The sequence below is a fragment of the Tamandua tetradactyla genome, chromosome 26 (genome assembly GCF_023851605.1).
Source record: "Tamandua tetradactyla isolate mTamTet1 chromosome 26, mTamTet1.pri, whole genome shotgun sequence".
Taxonomy (NCBI): domain Eukaryota; kingdom Metazoa; phylum Chordata; class Mammalia; order Pilosa; family Myrmecophagidae; genus Tamandua; species Tamandua tetradactyla.
Genome location: NC_135352.1, coordinates 38,533,895 through 38,553,009, shown reverse-complemented (window position 1 = coordinate 38,553,009; position 19,115 = coordinate 38,533,895). Strand labels below are relative to the sequence as shown.

The following is a 19,115-nucleotide window of genomic DNA, read 5'->3' as shown; positions in this document are numbered from 1 at the left end:
TGGGTGCTGGCGTTCTTTCTCCTCCCCTGCCCTCTCCAGGCCTCCCCTACTCCAACCGACCCCCCAGATAAAAGCAAAACTGGAACACACCAAAAAGGCAAAAATGTGGGAGATGTTGCTCTTTCATAAATTTTTGGGTCAAATCTCATCTTCAGGGTCATGGAGGGCAGGGCAGGAGTGCGGGGAGGCTGGCGGAGGTGTCTACCACCCTCATGCTTTCCTTGGTTGTGTTTCTGCCTAGAACTTGTACTGATATTGGACCAGAAAACTGAACTGCACTCTGGGGAACCCCGAATCACATCATTTCAGGGCAGAGGCTTTAAGAATTTTGTGGCACTCATGTTTCAGATCAGTCAATCATGTTTCATCTTGAGAGCTCCTCGCAAGAACTGTGAATATGCACTTGCAGAAGACTTCCAGAGTCGCTGTAGCCTGCTGAACTGGTGGTTCAATGCAATGACCATTTCTTGAGCGAGGCCAGCTTTGGAAGCTCCGCGTTAAGCGTGGACAGAGTCTCTGCCCTCCAGGAGCTTGAGAACCAGCTGTGTGCCGAGATGCATCCGCCAAGCCTATTCCTCCTTCTTCCGGTGTCATCGTTGGGCAAGCTTCAATTTTAGTTGTGTAAACTTAATTCCTGGCTGGCATTTGGCACTTGAGGAGATGAGGGTTTGTGCAGAAGGCTTAACCTACTAGCAGAATCCTTTGTGCACTTTTGTCTGTTCACAGTAGACACAAGGTAAGGAGAGTGGCTCCACGGAGAAGGGATGTGTAAAATGTAAATTGGTCGTAAACCACTGAAGCAGAAATATCATCAAAATTCTTTTTAAATTGGGTATTGAAAGAACCATGAGGAATTAAGACTCGGAGACATTTATATTATATCATGATTTATAAAATTGTAACGTGAAGAGTAAGTTAAGGGATCATACTGAAAGAATGCAACAGATAACAAAAACGACAACATCCCTTGTGGAATGCGTGGAGCACATTTTCTTCTATGTCTGAAGAAAAGACATAGAAGGAATTGCTGGGCCAGCATACGAACAGATTGGGAGACCAAAGCACTCTTGCACCTAGGGGGAAAATAATTTCAAGAAGAAAGGGGTGACCAATGAACAGAGTACTTTAATGAGCAAATGAAAAAGAAGCATGGGGAAATACCTTTGAATTTGTCAGGATCAGAATTAATGTGAGTAAATTTAGAAGGTACAGAAATCAGATGGCTGAAATTTAAGGAGAAAATAGTGGGTGAGAGGATGGATATTGCACAGATTCAAATCCAACATTACATGGAAAGAAATAGCTTGCACAGTAGTTGGAAATATTAGGAAGCAAAAAAAGTTGTCTTTTAAAAAGAAGGAAGGCCTTGATGCATGCTAAAAGGTCAGGATTAACCAGCGTGAGAAGTGGAAGAGCAGGAAGCAGTATGAGGGTGGGGGTGGGAGTGGGATGTGAGAGCATCGTAATTGGATTCAGATAAAGCAGGTTTGAATCTTGTCTCTGCTGTGGACCACCTGTGTGACCTTGAGCAAGTTGCTTCACTTGTTGTGGCTCAGATTCCTGATTTGTAAAGTAACAACTCCTATAATGTGTGATGAGGATTAACATCAGGTAATGCATATAAAGCACTACTATAGTGCCTGGCACAGAACAATAATATGATAAGTATTAGTTCTAACTAATTCTTCTAGATTATTAATAGATAACATATTTGAGATAGAGAAAAATGTGAGAAAGTTTTTTTTCTTGTGTTTTTTAGTACACAGAAAGGATGGACACAATTAATACCCCTTAATTCCTCTTTCTTCTCAATCTCCACCATCACTGCCTTTGCTCAGACACTTATGCTTTCTCCTGTGATAACAACTGCAGTTTGCCTCCTGAATTATTTCTTGCCCTAAAATTTCTAAAATCCTATTCAGCTTCCACACTCTTCTCAGAAAGAATTTTAAAACATAAATCTAATCATGCATAGACATTCTCATGTTTAAAATCCTAAAATATCTAAACTCCAGGGGATCACATATGAAGTCCTTCATGTCTCATCTCCTTCTTATAGCGCCTCTTTATACTCCAGGAAACAGTGTGGGTTGCCTGGAACCCCCTCCCTTAAAGGAAGAAAGAAAAAACACAGTTTTAAGCACGTAGCAACCTGTGTGACCAAAGCGCAGGCAGAAGGAAAGCTGCCTCTCTAGAGAGGGATAAAATGAGCAATCTACTTAGAGAGACCTTCTGAAACTTCTTGGAATGATCTTATATCCTGTATGTTTCAGGAAACCTTGAAATGTTGCTATAAGAAAATAGTTAACTTTCTTAGCAACATGTGCAGGCACTCTCTTGGCTCTGTGCCTTCTTTGTCTACACCCACTCTAAAACCCCCCTTCCCCCTCTGATCAGTGCAGAGTGCTGACTTCCATTTGCAAGAGTGCTGACTTAAGTTTCCCAACCGGCCACCATTGGGAAGAATCTTCTCCTGTTCATAAGTCCCTAATTAAAATTCATGCGTAGTGCTCTGCCTGGTGTGTTCTTTGGCCTTGGGGTTATGTTGGGCTAGAATAATTGGCGAGCCAGCCAGGAGAACAAAGAGCCACTGGCCGCAAAAGACAAGAGTACTGAGAAGGTAGAATCTCTGGAGAGAACCTTGGGATGGCTTGTAATTATTTCTTCTGTATGTAAATCCTATAACATGAAAGGAGGCTTCGTGGAGTATAATCCCCATGTGGTCAGTTTCCTTGATGTGGGGAGGGGTTGTGCACTTACTTGACTGCATTTGAGTCAGTGGTCATTGTTTGCATTATGACCAGCTATAGCAGACTGTCTCAGAGACAGAGAAATCCACAGGTTGAAGAAAGAAGAAAATGTGGAACAAAGCTTGGATGGATGTGGAGAGTTGCAGAGGGTTTGTGAAAAAAGGAAATTTATTACTTGTAGTCAAGATTGGGTAGAAGTTAGTGAGTCTGTCTATAAAATTTAAAAGAACAAAAGCTTAGGTATTAAGTAATGTACTAATGTGAAGCTGAAGTTTGGTTTTCTCTCCATTAAAGTAACAAAATTATCTTGGATTGTTGGTCTGTTTTTTAGTAAAAGATTATAGAAGTTTTTTCTGAATAATCAGTGTAAAAAGCAGAAACATCTGTGTTTTATCAAAATAACTTCCTGTACTTGGTGTTAATGTTATCATGTCCTTGGTTAATAATATCAAGTCCTATCACTTTATAAGAGCTGAGCCTTCTCCTTAACTTTGGTTTAATAAGGAACCAAATGTTTCTTTCAAACCTGACAACTTTAATATTTTGTGCGCTCAAGGCCTAACCCTAAAAGATATCTTTTTTGTTGCAAACTGTTGCAAAAGATGTGTTATTTCACCTTATAAAAATGAAGTGTTAAAAGATAGTTAAGCTCATTTGATATGTTACAAGTCGCATAACAAATGTTTAGACAATTTTGTAGAAATTAAAAGAAAAAAAAGGGGAATAGGATGTTCCACAGTAGGTTGCTTTTGAAAAAGCCAAGTGGGCTATCACACAGGCTCATGCTTTTAGAAGGGTGGACCCGGATGTGCCATGCAAATTAGATATGCCAAGTACCAATATTGGCTTTAGGTGGCAAAGGCCACATGCAAAATGAGATCCTATTAGCTTTTTTCCCTGCTCAAGAAAAGAGCTGACCTGCAGCACAGTCCCTTAGAGAAACAGCTGTGCACTGCCTATAATGCCTTATTACTAGTTAAAAGACTAACTCAGAAGTGTTCTGTGGCATTATGGATTGCAATCCTCATTCAAGGGTAGGTGCATGATGCCGCCACTAAACCCCATTCAGGGAGTGCTCAGCTTAGCACTTCAACCAAATGGGAAGCCTATCTGCTGCAACGGTATTTTCAACAATAGTCCCTTAAGTGCAGAAATGTGTGATATTCTGGGACCAGTTTCCTGTGTGGAAGAACAACATTTGCGCCTCCCTGCTGATCCTCCCAAGGTGGCTTTTTCTGTGCCCACCATAGATAAATGTGGAAGTAAACCTGAGTTGGCTTGGTGTGCAGATGGGTCAGCACATGGGAAACCTGCTACTTGAACAGAAGCAGTCATAGAGCCCAGCACTGATTACTGATAGGAAACTGCCAATGGGCTGAGCTGTGAGCTGTATGGATGGTGATTCTTCATGAACCAGGGGATGACTTAGCTGTCTGAACTGACAACTGGGCTGAATACTGAGGAGTGACATGTTGGATGGCCACATGGAAGCAAGAACAACAGATGGTCATCAGACATCCCCTGTGAGGAAAGGAAATGGGGGAAGACGTTTGAACAGCTTGTCACTTACATAAGGTAACTGTCTTCCATGTTTCTGCTCATGGTTCCACCTCCTTACCAGGTAACATAGAAGCAGCTGCTCTGGCAAAGACTTGTGGCCTAGAACCAACGTCACCTGAAGCTGCCAAATGGCTGAACAGGAAAATGGGGCATCAAGGATATCAAACCTTGTGGAGACTGGCCCAACAATTTCAGCTGCCTGTTACCTGGCTTTGATAAGCATCAACTCTAGGCCCCATGCATCAGCCCCTTCTCCCATTGAATTAGTAACTGCTGGACCTGTGCAAGCCCTGTGAATACAGGTAAAGAGGACCAATGATTCCATAAGCACAACAAGCTAACGAAAACAACCTGCCTTTGCCTGTGCAACAAACACTAAAAATTAGGGAAAACAAGATCAATTGGCCCTGATCCTGGCTAATGCAGCCATACTGGTTGGGAATCCTAAGCCCATGGGGGTATTGAGGTCACTAAACCCCCCTCGCAGTATTTCTTCTCCAGGCTGCAGTAACCTATATGCAAACAATAAATTTCAATGTTGCGTGTGCACTGAACTGACATCATTGCTGCTACTGGCCCTACTGTGGACCATGGACCTTGCCAATCTGACAATGTGGGCACTTGCCCGGCAACAACACCGGCCAACGGAAAGTTTGAAAGAATTTTTCATCAACACCCAAGATTTTACCTTCTAAAGCTGTAATGTCACCTAAAGCCCTCTGTGCTGTAATCAATATTCTATGTGGTATCCAAGTGTTAAGTTATATACAAAGTATTGAGCATTTGTCTGATGATCCTTTGTCAAAATGGTAGAATTTTTTAACCTGACCATGGCAACATTTACTATAAGATTACTCTCCTTTTTTATCCTGGTTTACATGTTTTGTTAATGTGTTGCTGCTGTGACTTATAAATGCAATGTCTGTCCTACAATCAATGCAAACTGCTGTTTGGGGGTAGATTGAGCAACCCAAAGGTTGGGACCCCTCCCTTAAGGGAAGAGAGGAAGAAACAGAGCTTTCGGCACGTAGCCCAGGCCAGAAGGAAAGCTGCCTCTCTGGAGGGGGAAAGAATGGTCAAGCTGTTTGGAGAGACCTTCTGAAACTTCTTTGAATGATCCTATATCCTGTAGGTTTCAGGAAACCGTGAAATGTTGCTATAAGAAAATAGTTAACTTTCTTAGCAACATGTGCAGGCCCCTTCTTGGCTTTGTGCCTTCTTTGTCTATCTCCACTGTAAAGCCTGCTTCCCCCTCTGATCAGTGCAGAGCGCTGACTTCCATTTGCAAGAGTGCTGGCTTATGTTTCCCAACCAGCCACCACTGGGAAGACTCTTCTGTTCATAACCTAATTAAAACTCGTGGGTAACGTTCTGCCTGGTGTGTTCTTTGGTCTTGGGGTTGTGATGGGCTGCAACAGGCAGGCATTCCGTAAAGGTTAAAAGTACAGCTTCTGTAGTCAAACTGCCTGGACTTGAATCCAGCCCCACCACCTATTAGCTGTGTGACCTTGGGCAAATTACTTAACTTCTCTGGACCTCATCTTCCTCAGCAAAATGATGTTAATAATAGCACCTATTTCATAAGGTTGTTTTGAAGGCTGTGCTAAGTTAAATTAATGCACGTCAAGTATTTAGACTGGCACCTGGCAAATATTATATAAATGCTTTTATGATTAAGCACAATACATATGCAATTGCATGTATTACTTACAACCAAGCTGTGAGGTAGTTATTATTGTGGTCATTTTACAGATGAGGAAAACAGGTTTGGGTAGATTAGAGAATTTAGCCAGTCACTTATTTAGAACATAGAAGACGTTTAATTTTTTTAAGTTAAACTTTTTGTTTCAGGATAATTATAGCTGGGCAATGCTTTTAACCATCACTGAATAGTGATTTCCTTTAAAGTCAAGTAAATAAAAATAGAATTAAGTTCAAATCAAAATTTGTTAATTACATATATATGTATATATATTTATAGACACTGGCTCAGTTCTGCCTTGGAAGTAAAAGGACAGTGGGTCAATCTTTACCTGATTTGACCTTCACCCCATGAGCAGTGGTCAGCAGAGATCTCGATGCACCTCGTTTTGGGCCCATGCTCAGAGAGGCAGTGCACCCACCTGACTGATGGAAAGTTATTTGATAACATTTAAATAAATAGGGAAATGAGCTTTTTCTTTATTGAAACCTAAAACGTACTACTAAAATAGGGCAGTTTCTTCTAGTATTAGGGATCTTGGGTACCTGCCTTGCCTATACTACCACAAGCTTCAGTAGAGGAGCTGACCATTTTTTATTGTCTTGTTACGTTCTTGTGGTGTTTTAAGCTATGAAATGGACATCGGACTTCCTTCTAAGACACTAAGATGCCACTGAATTGCTTTAAGAACTGGAGAGCCCTTTTAAATTTGGGTATTTGAAAGATTATCCTCATTGCACTTTGGAGAATGTATCGCAGCTAGGGGCAATGGAAGCAGAGCGACTGTATTTATTCTGTTCTACAGTTATTAAATCAAGGAGTTCAGGAGAAGCAGAGGGGAGTGGAAGACTCCATCATGATGCTAACCAGAGACCACAGAGTCACCGTCAATGTCATCAGGGTGTGAGGAATGTCAATAAAAGCTCTGGCAACAATCACCCATTCACATTTGCATGGGGATATTTTCTCAAATTTTTGAGTTTGTAATTCTCTTCATCATAATGAAAAAAAAATTTTACATCGTGTTTAATACCAGATGTCAGAGCCAGTATATTTGGCTTTTAAATTTTGGTAAGGAGACATCTTTGCATTTCATTGAGCTGTTTCATTTTTCAGAACTTATTTATTCTTTTTTAACTTCTGCGAAGCACCTTAGAAAATAGTTGAGAGTTGGCTTCTTTTCTATTTGGTAATTTAATCATACTGGGCAGAGATGGGTGATTAGATTAGCATTCAAATCCTATGAGTATGGGAAGAATGAAATTCGAGCTTTCTACATTTAAAGGATTCCATGTTCCTTTTAGAACCTGCCATACACAGCAGAGAGAAAATTTCATTTATTCTTGTGGATAGCTAATAGAAGGTCCTATCAGATAGAAGGCATTCTGGAGGATTGCAGCAAAACTGACTTCAGCATATTCAAATGCACTATGAGTGTCCTCTGATCTTTAGGAAAGACGAAAATGCCTAGGATGTGAATGTTTCCTACTGTGTCTTTGGAAATCTGTGCTGTCCATCAGTACCAGGGAGCAATAGAGGTCAGATTTCAGAAGCCCATTTCTCAGACTGAAGAGAAATCTTTTGATACGCGATTTTCCACGTTTCATAAAATCTTAGGGTATTTAGCATGGAAATTTAATTACATTTAATGTTATTTTTATTTTTTTGTATGCTGTATGGCAGGGTCACATTTCATTCTTTTTCGTGTGACTATCCCATTATTGCAGCATGATTTGTTAAATTTGTTTGTTTTGCTTGTTTCTTTGTTTTTGGGAAGTAGATAGGACTGAAATTGATCCTGGGTCTCCCACATGGCATGCACAAATTCTACCACTAAACTACTCTTGTCCCCTGTGAACTACCCTTGCACCCCCCCAATTTAATTACATTTATAAATGGGCTGAAAAATATTAATCAGTGAATATATTTTTGGCTCTGAGTGTTTGAACACATCAGAGAACCCGATTCCGAAAGTAGCAGGAGTCATGACTTGCAGATAAGGGGGCAGTTGGTTTCTAGTGCAGGCTGATGTGAAAGCTATGGGGACATTCACAGATCAGATCTGAAAGGTTTAGGAGGCAAAAGGGTGAGAACGAAGGACAGTAGACCAGGAAATTTAAGGCGGGCAGGTTTATTTCTGCGCTCCCGGGCTGAGCTCACCAATTCCAAGATGGAGAGAGGTGAGTTAGCGCCTGGGTGATGGCGTGGGCAAGTTTTCAAGTAAGAGGATCAGGTGCCGTCTGGAAGGGGCGGTTCTCCGGAAGTCAGGTGTCCGGAAGCGGCTGTTCATCAGTTCCGGAAGTCAGGTTTTAAAAGGGGCGGTTCTCCGGAAGTCAAGTGTCCGGAAGGGGCGGTTCCAGAAGCCATGTTGGGAGGGGCGACACAGCCGCCGCAGCTCCAGTTGCAGTTCCCTTTCGCTTTCCCCGACCTGACGAGATCCTCACATGACTCATCTGCAAATGCAGGTGTTGCATAAACTAGAGCGCTCCTTTAAGGTAGAAGATGTGCTCCTTGCATTAAGAAACAGAAAATGGGAGTAGGACAAAGAAAACTGTTTGCTCTTGGTGCACGCACAGTCTTTTCCCCTTGATGAGGAGCGTCTGCATATGAGGCTACAGTACTCCAGGCAACTTTCAGAGCTGTTCGTGTCCTGGCTAAGGTGAGTACGAAGTCAGCACACGCGAAACCAACATGGGTAATGGGATGGAGGAAAGCAGAGCTAGGAACATACTTTGCAGTGGTTTCTGCTGTCCTTCTCATTCACCCCACGTGCTCTGCTCTTGAAATACGGGTGAAACTTAGCTTTAAAGCAACATTGGCAAAATCATTAGAAGGAAAAAATATGAAGGCCCAGTATTTGCTAATACTGTGAAACTTGCAATGCAGATCTCTGCTACATTGGATCAAATAACAATAACTGTAACAAATAGTGTATGTTAGAATGTGGAACTGGCCTTTCTTCAGAGGCCTGTGAATAGACACATTTATTTCAAATGGGCACGATTCAGTCAGCTTTCAGAATGACACAGCACATACTCCAATTTTTGGCTTTGATCTGAAACTATTTTGTATTTACGGCTCGCTTCTTCAAGATGACCTAATAATAAGACAGAACATGAGTGAAGTGTTTTACAGTTCATGGAATAATTTCATGGGCATTCCCTCACTGCTCTGGGAACCAGCTCCCACATCTGGAGCTAAATCTAATTAGAGCAGCCTTTCATTCCTTCTTTGCTTTCTGGCTCACAATAAGCCAAACATACATGGGCAAGTCAGGGTAAGTGTATTTTTTTAGATCCTCATTTTCAAAAAATGCTTTTTTGGTTGTTGCTAAATATATTCGGATATATGAAGATAAGGCAGAATATGAGACCTCTCTATTAACTCCTGACCTGAACTTGTCTTTTCAAGATTTGCTTTTGTGTAAATGTGCTGGTTTGCTTGAATTCTGCTTTGGAATATAGTTTTCCTAAAAGCTGTCAACTTCTTGAAACTACAAAGGTGAGACCTCATATTGCATTGTGAAAAAACCAGTACAACCTAATGGTAGGAATATTTCTACTCATATATTTAATGGGTTTTAACTCCTGTAAATATCTATAAGCAATCTTTTGGAATTAAGGACAATAGCCTGGATGAGGGGGGGGTGTCGGAATGCCAAGGAAGGGGGAATACGATAAGGAAGGAATGAGAAAGAAGGGAAGGAAGAAACGATATATCAGCACAGAGTTCCTTGAACAGGTGTCTTGGTCCCTTGCCCAAGAATCAAAGTCTCTGCTCCAAAGCACAGTGACTATCCAGTAAGGGCAGCTCTAACGTATGATAGCAATGGCATGTGACAATCTTGATAGTGAGATAAGATCAATTATCTTCCCAGTGATCCTGTGGAGGAGAAAACCAGTTTGTGTGCAGTTCCATTGGGTGGAGAGACTAGCACTATCACTAAACTTCCTTCAGATCAGACCGTTTGGGAACTGGACTGCATTTTTTGGAGGCAGTGAATAAAAGAAGGATAATGAAATCTTCTACTCCTATATTTCCCATCTATTTATCTGGAATGGAAATTTCTAAACCAGTTTCTTCTTCTAGATCTCTCATCAATATTATGGATTATTTTAGGCAAACCATGCAAATTCTTTGGTTTACATGATCAGTTTTTTCTCCTGTAATAAAAGAATGTGGCTAATATTCACCATTCAGATGCTTTATAGGGATTTTGTCAGGATTAATGGTGCAATTGATTCTGGCTGGTGACTATACTTATACCAAGGAATGGACAAATGTCTGTTTGGCATTGCATTAATTTTTTTCAGGTCATTAGTTTATTAATTTCTCCTAGGGAGAAGACTGGTGCTTTTGTGTTATATTATTTTTGAAGGTAAAATGGTATAAAGAACCCTTTCAGAGAGCTAAAAACCAATTTAGTAATTTGGAATTAAAAGACGATTTATTTATTACTACCCTAGATATTAATTATTTACCGCAACACAGGGCTTGTCTAGAGGTTTAATTTGGTTGGAGATTTGGCTATTTATTATCTGTTCCAATCCCTTTATTTTCAAGATAGGTAGATTAAAGCAACTAAGATTAAGTTATCATTTCTTAGGTCACCAATTACTGTAGGTTGAGTCATATCTAGAAGTCAGATCACCTGTTCTCAGGTAGTACATTTTGTGCCACGTAACTATCTTTGTGAAGACAGCAGTAACAGGACTTATAGGTACTGAAAATTATCCTTGCATTAGACTAGGCAGAAGTATGCGTTATGCATTCAGAGTTATAGTTGCTTCACATGGCTAAATAGATGTGCTTTACTTCCCTGGGAATATGTCTCTAAAGTACTCATAATGATGATGACAATGACAGTTAACATCTACTGGGGGCTTGCCCTATGATAGGCATTGTACCTTAGATTCATTACATGGGAAATTAAATTATGTACTCCCAGCAAAAGACATGTTCTTAATCTTAAACTGTATTCCTGTGGGTGTGAACCCATTTATAAATAGAACCCTTTGAAGCATGAATTCATTTATTCATAGGATCTTCTAAGATCCTATTTAGTCATGGCCTAAATACAGATCCTATTTAATCTGAATTACTGAAGCGCTTTATAAGCATAAGAAATTTGGGTGCAGTCGTTCAGAGACAGCCACAGGAAGAAGCCAGACGTCAGCAGAAACTGGAAGATTAGACACCAGGTGAGAGTGATTGCCACACGACGTGAAGCAGATATGCACGTCAAGAAAGCCCAAGGATTGTGGCAAGCAGAAACCCTACGCTTCGGAGAGAAAGCATGGCCTCCCTAGCGCCTTGATTTCAGACATCAAGCCTCCAAAACCATAATCCAATAAAGCCTTGCTCTTTAAGCCAACCCATTGTGTGTTAATTGCCATAGCAGCTCTGGCAAATACACTTTCATTTTACTAAGGGCGATAATCAGTCTGTGCACAGACTGTCCACAAGTGTAGCATGCATTCTGCTATACTTGTGCTATACAGCTGGCATGTGTTCTGATTGTTCAGTGTCTTTTGCTATACCAGTTAATATTTGCATATCATCGCTGCATTCAACAACTGTTTATTTGGTACCTGCCATGTGCTTGGGCCAGTAAGAAGCCTTAGAGAGATGGCAGTGTTCCTGCCTCCATGGAGCTCACTTTCCAGTTGAAGGAGACAGAAGAAAGCAATCATTGCCAGTACTGGATAAGTGATGTAATTACAACAAGCACGACTGGGGTGGAGTCCAGTGGGAGGCAGAGCAGGGGGAATTCTGTGAGGTCCAGGGGCAAAGGAAGGTCTCTGTGGCCATGACATTGGAGTTGAGAAGGGAATGAGACAGCCAGCATGTGTGGATTGTAGAAGAATGCAGACAAGAAAGGTACGTAAATGAAGAAGAGTCTTATGAAGGTCAAAGCCTCTAAAGAACTGAGATTCTACACAACTGAGGGTAATAAAAACCTTCCTTTAAATTTGTGAAACAATATATATATATGTGGAAAGGAGATAGCATAGTTGATATAACCGTCATTTGTTTAATGTTGATGTAATAAGTCATCTGTTATACTCAAGTGAATACTTGAGTACCCATAGCTTTTATGATGATGTTTTGTTTCCCATTTTCTTTGTCCAGGAGAACATTCTCTGAACTAGAAAGAACAAACCAAATATAATCTGAAGATTGTGAGGGGTTGGAAGATTGACAGACATCACCTAGCTACTTTTAAATGTTAATCTTGAATCCAAACAAATTATCATCTTCAGTGTCAAAGCATTCTCTTTTGTGCTTGAAGAACTGCTGTGAACAATCTTCGAAGGCAAGTCCACATAAGATTCCAGAAGATGAGAAAAGACACATCAAGATGGGGGGAGTAGGGGAAGTGGAGCTGGAGAAGAGGTTAGTATAGATAAATTCCAGAAACTGGAGTGGGGTGATGTACACATTCACCTCCAGTATAATTCTACACTTGAATATTCTTAAAGCAATTTTACTGAGGTATATTCACACAGTATGGAATTATACTGGAAACCATCCGAAGTATGTAATCACTGTTCACAGTGTCATCACATGATTGTGCATACAGCCCTGTGCTAAACTTAGAACAATTTTCATTACTCCAATAAAGTTATAAAAATAAAAAGAAAGTTTAATCTGCCCATACTCCCTATCCTCCCATATTATTGATCCATAGTGTTGGCATAGTACATTTGTTACTGTTGATGAAAGAGTATTAAAATAATACTGTTAACTAGAGTCCATTGTTTGCAATAGGTACATTTTCTCCATATAATCCTCTATTACTAACTCCTTATAATTGTGTCATACATCTGCTCTAGTTCATGAAAGAACTTTTATATATTTTTACAGTTAGTCACGAGCATTGTCCATCACATATATATTGTGATATATATTCCCATGTTTTAATATCCAGCTTTCCTTCTGGTGACATACGTGACTCTAAACGTCCCCTTTCCACCATACTCACTTACCATTCAGCCCTATCAAATACTCTCACAATGACATGCTACCATCACCTCTGTCAAGTTCCTAATGTTTGAGTTCACACTAGTTAAACATTCTGCACATACTAAGTAACCACTCCCCATTCTTTTGCCCCGTTCTATATCCTGGTAACCTATATTCTATATTTTATGTCTATGAGTTTACATAATATGATTATTTCATATCAGTGAGATCATACAATATGTGTCCTTTTGTGTCTGACTAATTTCACTTAAAATAATTTCCTCAAGGTTCATCCATGCTGTTGCATGCTTCAGGACTTCATTCCTTTTTACTGTCGAATAGTATTCCATCATATGTATTTACCACATTTTGTTTATCCAATCATCTGTTGATGGACACTTGATTTGTTTCCATTTTTTTCAACTGTGAATAATGTTGCTATGAACATCGGCACGCAAATATCTGTTCATATCCTTGCTTTCAGAACTTCCTGGTATATCCCAAGTAATGGAATTACCCAGTCCATATGACAAGTCTATACTTAGATTCTTAAAGAACCACCAAACTGTCATCCATTGCAGCTGTGCCATTTTACATTCCCACCAGCAGTGAATGAGTATTTCCAATTTCTCCACATCTTCTCTAATACTTGTAGTTTCCTGTTTATTTAAAAGTGGCTATTCTTAAAGGTGTGAGATGATATCTCATTGTGGTTTTGATCTGCATTTCCCTAATAGCCAGTGAAGATGAACATCTTTTCATGTGCCTCTCAGCTACCTGCATTCCCTTTCCGGAGAAATATTTGTTCATGTCCTTTGCCCATTTTTAAAAATTTTTTTATGAATAAAACCAATCAACATACAATATGAACATTCTTTTTTTTTCACCACATGGTTGTATATTCATCACCGTGATCATTTCTTAGAACATTTGCATCAATTCAGAAAAAGAAATATAAAGAAAACAGAAAAGAAATTTGTACATACCATACCCCTTACCCCTCCCTTTCATTGATCACTAGCATTTTAATCTACTAAATTTATTTTAACATTTGTTCCTCCTATTATTTATTTATTTTTAATCCATATGTTTTACTCATCTGTTCATAAGGTAGATAGAAGAAACATCGTACACAAGTTTTCACAATCACACAACCACACTGTGAAAGCTTTATTATTATACAATCGTCTTTAAGAAATATGGGTACTGGAACACAGCTCTACAGTTTCAGGCAGTTCCCTCCAGCCTCTCTGTTACACCTTAGCTAAAAAGGTATTATCTATTTAATGTGTAAGAATAACCTCCAGGATAACCTCTTGACTCTGTTCAGAATCTCTCAGCCATTGAAGCTTTATTTTGTCTCATTTAGCTCTTCCCCCTTTTGGTCAAGAAGGTTTTCTCAATCCCTTGGTGCTGAGTCCCATCTCATTCTAGGATTTCTGTCCCATGTTGCCAGGAAGGTCCACACCCCTGGGAGTCCTGTCCCACATAAAGAGGGGGAGGTGTCCCATGTATAGAGGGGGAGGTCCTTTGCCCATTTTTAGATTGTGTTTATCTTTTTATTGTTGTGTCGTAGGATTTGATAGCAAACCTTATCAAGTATGTGGTTTCCAAATATTTTCTTGCATTGAATCGGTTGTCTTTTTACCCCTTTGACAAAATCCTTTGAAACATTAAATTATTTGATTGTAAGGGCTTCCCATTTATCTATTTTTTCTTTTGTTGCTTTTGCTTCTAGTGTAAACTTTAAGAAACTACTGCCTACCATTCAAGTTTGAAGATGTTTCCCTACATTTTCTTCTAGGAGTTTTGTGGTACTGGGTCTTCTATTTAGGTCTTTGATCTGTTTTGAGTTAATTTTTGTGTGCAGTGTGAAATAGGTCCTCATTCATTCTTGTGCATATGGATATCCAATTTTCTCAACATCATTTATTGAAAAGACTGTTCTGTCCCCCAGTTGAGTGGGCTTGGGATCCTTATTCAAAATCAGCTGAGGTTGTTGCCCAGTGCCTGCCCATGCAAAACAAACAAACAAACAAAACAACAACAACAAATCAGTTGACCATAGATCTGAAGGTCCATTTTAAGCTCTCAGTTTGGTTCCATTGTCTATCTTTATGCCAGTACCATGCTTTTTTGACCACTGTGGCCTTATGATGTACTTTAAAGTCAGGAAGGGTAATACTTCCCATTTCATTCTTTTTCTCAGCCAAAACAGGGCCAGGTACCCACACCTGGGATAGGGTCTCCAGAGGCTCTGAAAAGCCATGCTGTACCCCTGCACTTTCTTGCATGCCCAGCAGATGGTGCTGTTTGGTGACTTAATCATCCTCAGAAGCTGTTTGCCTTCTGGACCCCCCCCACCCCCACCCCCTTGCAATGTCTGAATAGGTGGAGCTGAAACTGCAGGGTTCCTGGGCCCTCACTTCATGGGCAAAAATCTGGCTCAACATGGGGCGCATCTCCTCCTTTACTTGTGGCAGAGGACTCCCCCAGATGCCCCTGTCTATAGCTGTCCCCAGGTAAGGATCTGGGCTCTGTTGCTGTTTCCCTCAAGGGTGGGTGAGGGGCTCAGGACCCAGGGCTAGAATCACAGTCTCTGTCCACATTTTCACAGACTGTTCATTCCTCACGGACCCAGGCCTTCCAGTTTCCTCCCCAGTCCCCCAGGGTCCCCAAACAGTTGATCTGGGTAGTTTCTGCTTGGTTACTTCCTGCTTTTAGGGAAGATTTTGAGGTCCCTTCCTTGATCCTCTGTTTTGAAAATTCGTCCTTGCTGCCTTTTTATATCTGCCCTCCCCTGCAGCTTAAGTCCTGCCAGGGGTTGCTGTGGGCTCAGGTCTCTGTGTCTGGATATAGGGGGGACCTGTCTCACTGCTGTGTCCCAGGTGGGAGGTGGGAGGGCTCGTGGCTCCTGCCTCTGGGCACTTCCTGAGCTGTTTGGGACTGAGTGAAGGGGAAGGAAGGGGACCAGCAGGCCAGGGATGGAAGTTTCCTATCTGATATTTTTCTTTTTCTTCAATTCAACTTTTGTGGCTCCTCCTCCAGTTTTTACCTCCCTCCAGAGTTTTGAGCAAGTGAGAATTGTCCTTTGTTCCCTGAATCTCTGGGGAGAGGTTTGTAGGAGGTGTTCATATCACCAGTTGGTAACATCACTCTGTACTTGAATTTTGATCCAGTGGTATTTGAGCTCTTAGTGAGGTGAACGGATAACAACTTGGAATCAGCATGCCTTCGTGCTAAACTAGATCCTTTTTGTCTTAATTTTATACTGCAAAGCCAAGTCGGCAAGAAAATTTTAGATTTCAGGAACCATAAGAAGAAAAAGTGTGGTTTAATAACATTTTCAAAGTTATTAAAATTTATTTCCACTTCAAAAAGTATACAACTACATTAGGAATGACCTATAGTTTCAATATTAGTAGTTCTCTTTTTCTCTTTTATTAGAAATTTACATTCTCAGTAAAGTACATAAAATAAATATCAAACATAAAATATTTTCAGTAAACTGAATATCCACTTTTAGTTTTTAATAAACTAACAAGTTCCAAAGTTTACTTTTGAAGAATTTAATGTAGGATAAATCTATTAATGATGAATATATGGTCTTATTGTATCAGCTAAAATGATATGCCCCTATGGAACAGTAGGTTATTCATTCTTTGAAAGTATAAACATACCAGAAAATGCAAAGTTAAATATACTTCAGTCTGCTAATAATAAAATTAAATACAGAAGAGGAATCTTTCAGTTGGGCTTGTAAGCTGTAATTTACACATGCAATTTATGAGTGAGTTCATTTGACTAGATTCTTTAAATCACTTTTTATTTTGAAATATTCCATAACTTACAGAAATGTTCAAAAATAGTATAAGGAACTTTTTTCTCCTAGAATTAGTTGAGAGCACGTTCCCTGCATGATGATCCGTCACCCCAGGATATTTCGGACACACAAACAAGGGCGTTCTGTTGTGTAAGTATAGTACTGGCATCATAATTATAAATTTGTGATTGATATGCTATTCCAAGTAATTGGCAGAGGCCTCTTAATTTTCTATAGCTGTCTCAATGTTATCCTTAATAGCAAAATGATCTAATCAAGAATCACTTGTGGCATTTGTTTTTCATATATCTTTGGTATCCTTAAATCTGAAATAGTTCTTCTATCTGTCCTTGACTTTCACACCTTGACATTTTTTTAAATTACATACCAATATTTTGTATAATTCCCTGCAGTTTGACTTTGCTTTAAGATTTCCTCAGGATTAGCTTCAGATTATGCCCTTTGCTTATCATGCTAAGTTCTAATTATATCCCATGATTATATTACTCTGAATTTTTGATTTCTTGATTCAGCTGTCTTCTGTAAGAGTTCTCAACTGTAGATTTACTCTTATTCCTTTTTAAATAAATATATTGTTACAAAGCACTTTGAGAATATGTGAATATCCTACTTCTCATCATATTCTAAATTTATTTAATTATTTGCATGAGTATGGACACACAGAATCCTATTTTATTCCATGAGTTACAATTCATTAATATAACTGTTCATTCTACTTAAATTGTGCCAAATTTAGCCAGTCGGAATCTTTTCAAGCTGGTTGTGTATGCTTTCAATATTTCCGCCTGGTTCTTTAATCATTTCCTCGCTTTTTGGCACCCCATCCCCAGACCACTTCCTCTCCTGGGGCCCACTCACACTATGCCCTCTCCCCACGTCCCCTTCCCCACCTGGAGTGAAACAGGATGGGGGTTGGTGGATTCTGGCCAGAGGAAGACCCTTTCTCATGGCACTAGAAGGGAAAGGAAATGATGCTACAGGCACAGGATATTCACATGCAGGGGAATGAAACGTGACCCCGTTGCACAGCATGCAGAAACAAAGGAAAATGGGCAGCTGGGAGTCCTCTCTCTCTTCAGCCTTCCCCCGAAACTCCTGACCTCCCCTAGAATCAGTGCATCGGCCTCCTCTGTCCTCTTATGTACTCCTTGATGGATCCTTGGTGATGATTTTGGCAATTCAGAAACAAGTGACAATTCTCACCAGCCTGGCTCCCTCTCTCCTGTCCCCCCCAAAGCAAGTGCATGCACAAACACACACAAATGCTCCAGGCTCGTCTTGTACTTTTCCTGCCTCAGTCCTGGAGTCAGCCGTTTCTCCAAGAAGACCCCACTGGAGGGTGGGAGTTAGGTGTGCTCATTTGTGTCACGATGACACTTCTAAGTCCTCTCCTCCAAAGTTAGAGAATACACTGACGCATGTAGGAATGTGCATGGTGGGCATAAAATACCTACTTGTTTCTTTCTCTCTCTCAGTCTTACCCCTGTCTGTACCCATCTGTATCTTTATGTACCTATATCATCTCTCATCTATCGGTTATCCATCTATCACCTATCTGTAAAACCATTTTACAGGGCTTTCTCAAAATCCCAGTTCAAAACCATAGGTTCATTCTAGTTATCTCCTTCTCCACATTTATACCTCTCTTTTCTGATAGTGAGAAACCTGAATTTCATTGTCTTCTTTGATTAACACTGCTCTAACCAATTTCCCATCTCCATTCCCATCTCCTCCACCCTGCTTGAGTTCAGATGCTCTGGGCTGGGCTGTGCCTGGCTCCACTGCACAGCGTGGAAACCTCCCTCAGCCCCAGCATGCTACCCTGAGACCCAGGCTGGCGTGATGGCTCTCCTCACCCACTCATGTAAGAGAAAAAGAACATTTCCTTACATTTTAAAAACATAAGAATGTAACTAATTTGAATTAAAAATGTTAGCATTTATAAAATTGAACGAGGAGAAGAACTATGAAAAAACGACGAACTTCTTATTTTATACCCTGAAATGTTTTGGGGACATTTTAAGACATGGTTTGCAAAAAGGCATTTTGAATCAAATTGCAATTTCTGAAGAAAGATGGTTAAGGATTAATTAAATTGAACAGTATTAATCCCAGGGAATTTTCTTGTGAAAATCCTGAGCTCAAATTAAACTATTTTTGAGTAATCATATATACAATTTATCAATTTTGTTTTGATAATTTGAAAACAAAACCAAAACATAAATGTTTATGTATATATGTACATATGTATACACGTATACGGTATCATGACTTACACCTGAGAAATACGGTA

The 19,115-nt window shown here is 40.1% G+C and overlaps 1 long non-coding RNA gene across 1 annotated transcript; it reads left to right on the top strand.

Annotated features, from left to right (window-relative positions):
- The first annotated feature begins 8,357 nt into the window (after positions 1-8,357).
- Positions 8,358-18,910, top strand: LOC143669683 (uncharacterized). The gene is made up of 4 exons (XR_013168969.1): positions 8,358-8,671; positions 12,145-12,408; positions 16,871-16,951; positions 18,574-18,910. It is a non-coding gene; the product is annotated as an uncharacterized LOC143669683 (long non-coding RNA).
- The last annotated feature ends 205 nt before the right edge of the window (positions 18,911-19,115 follow it).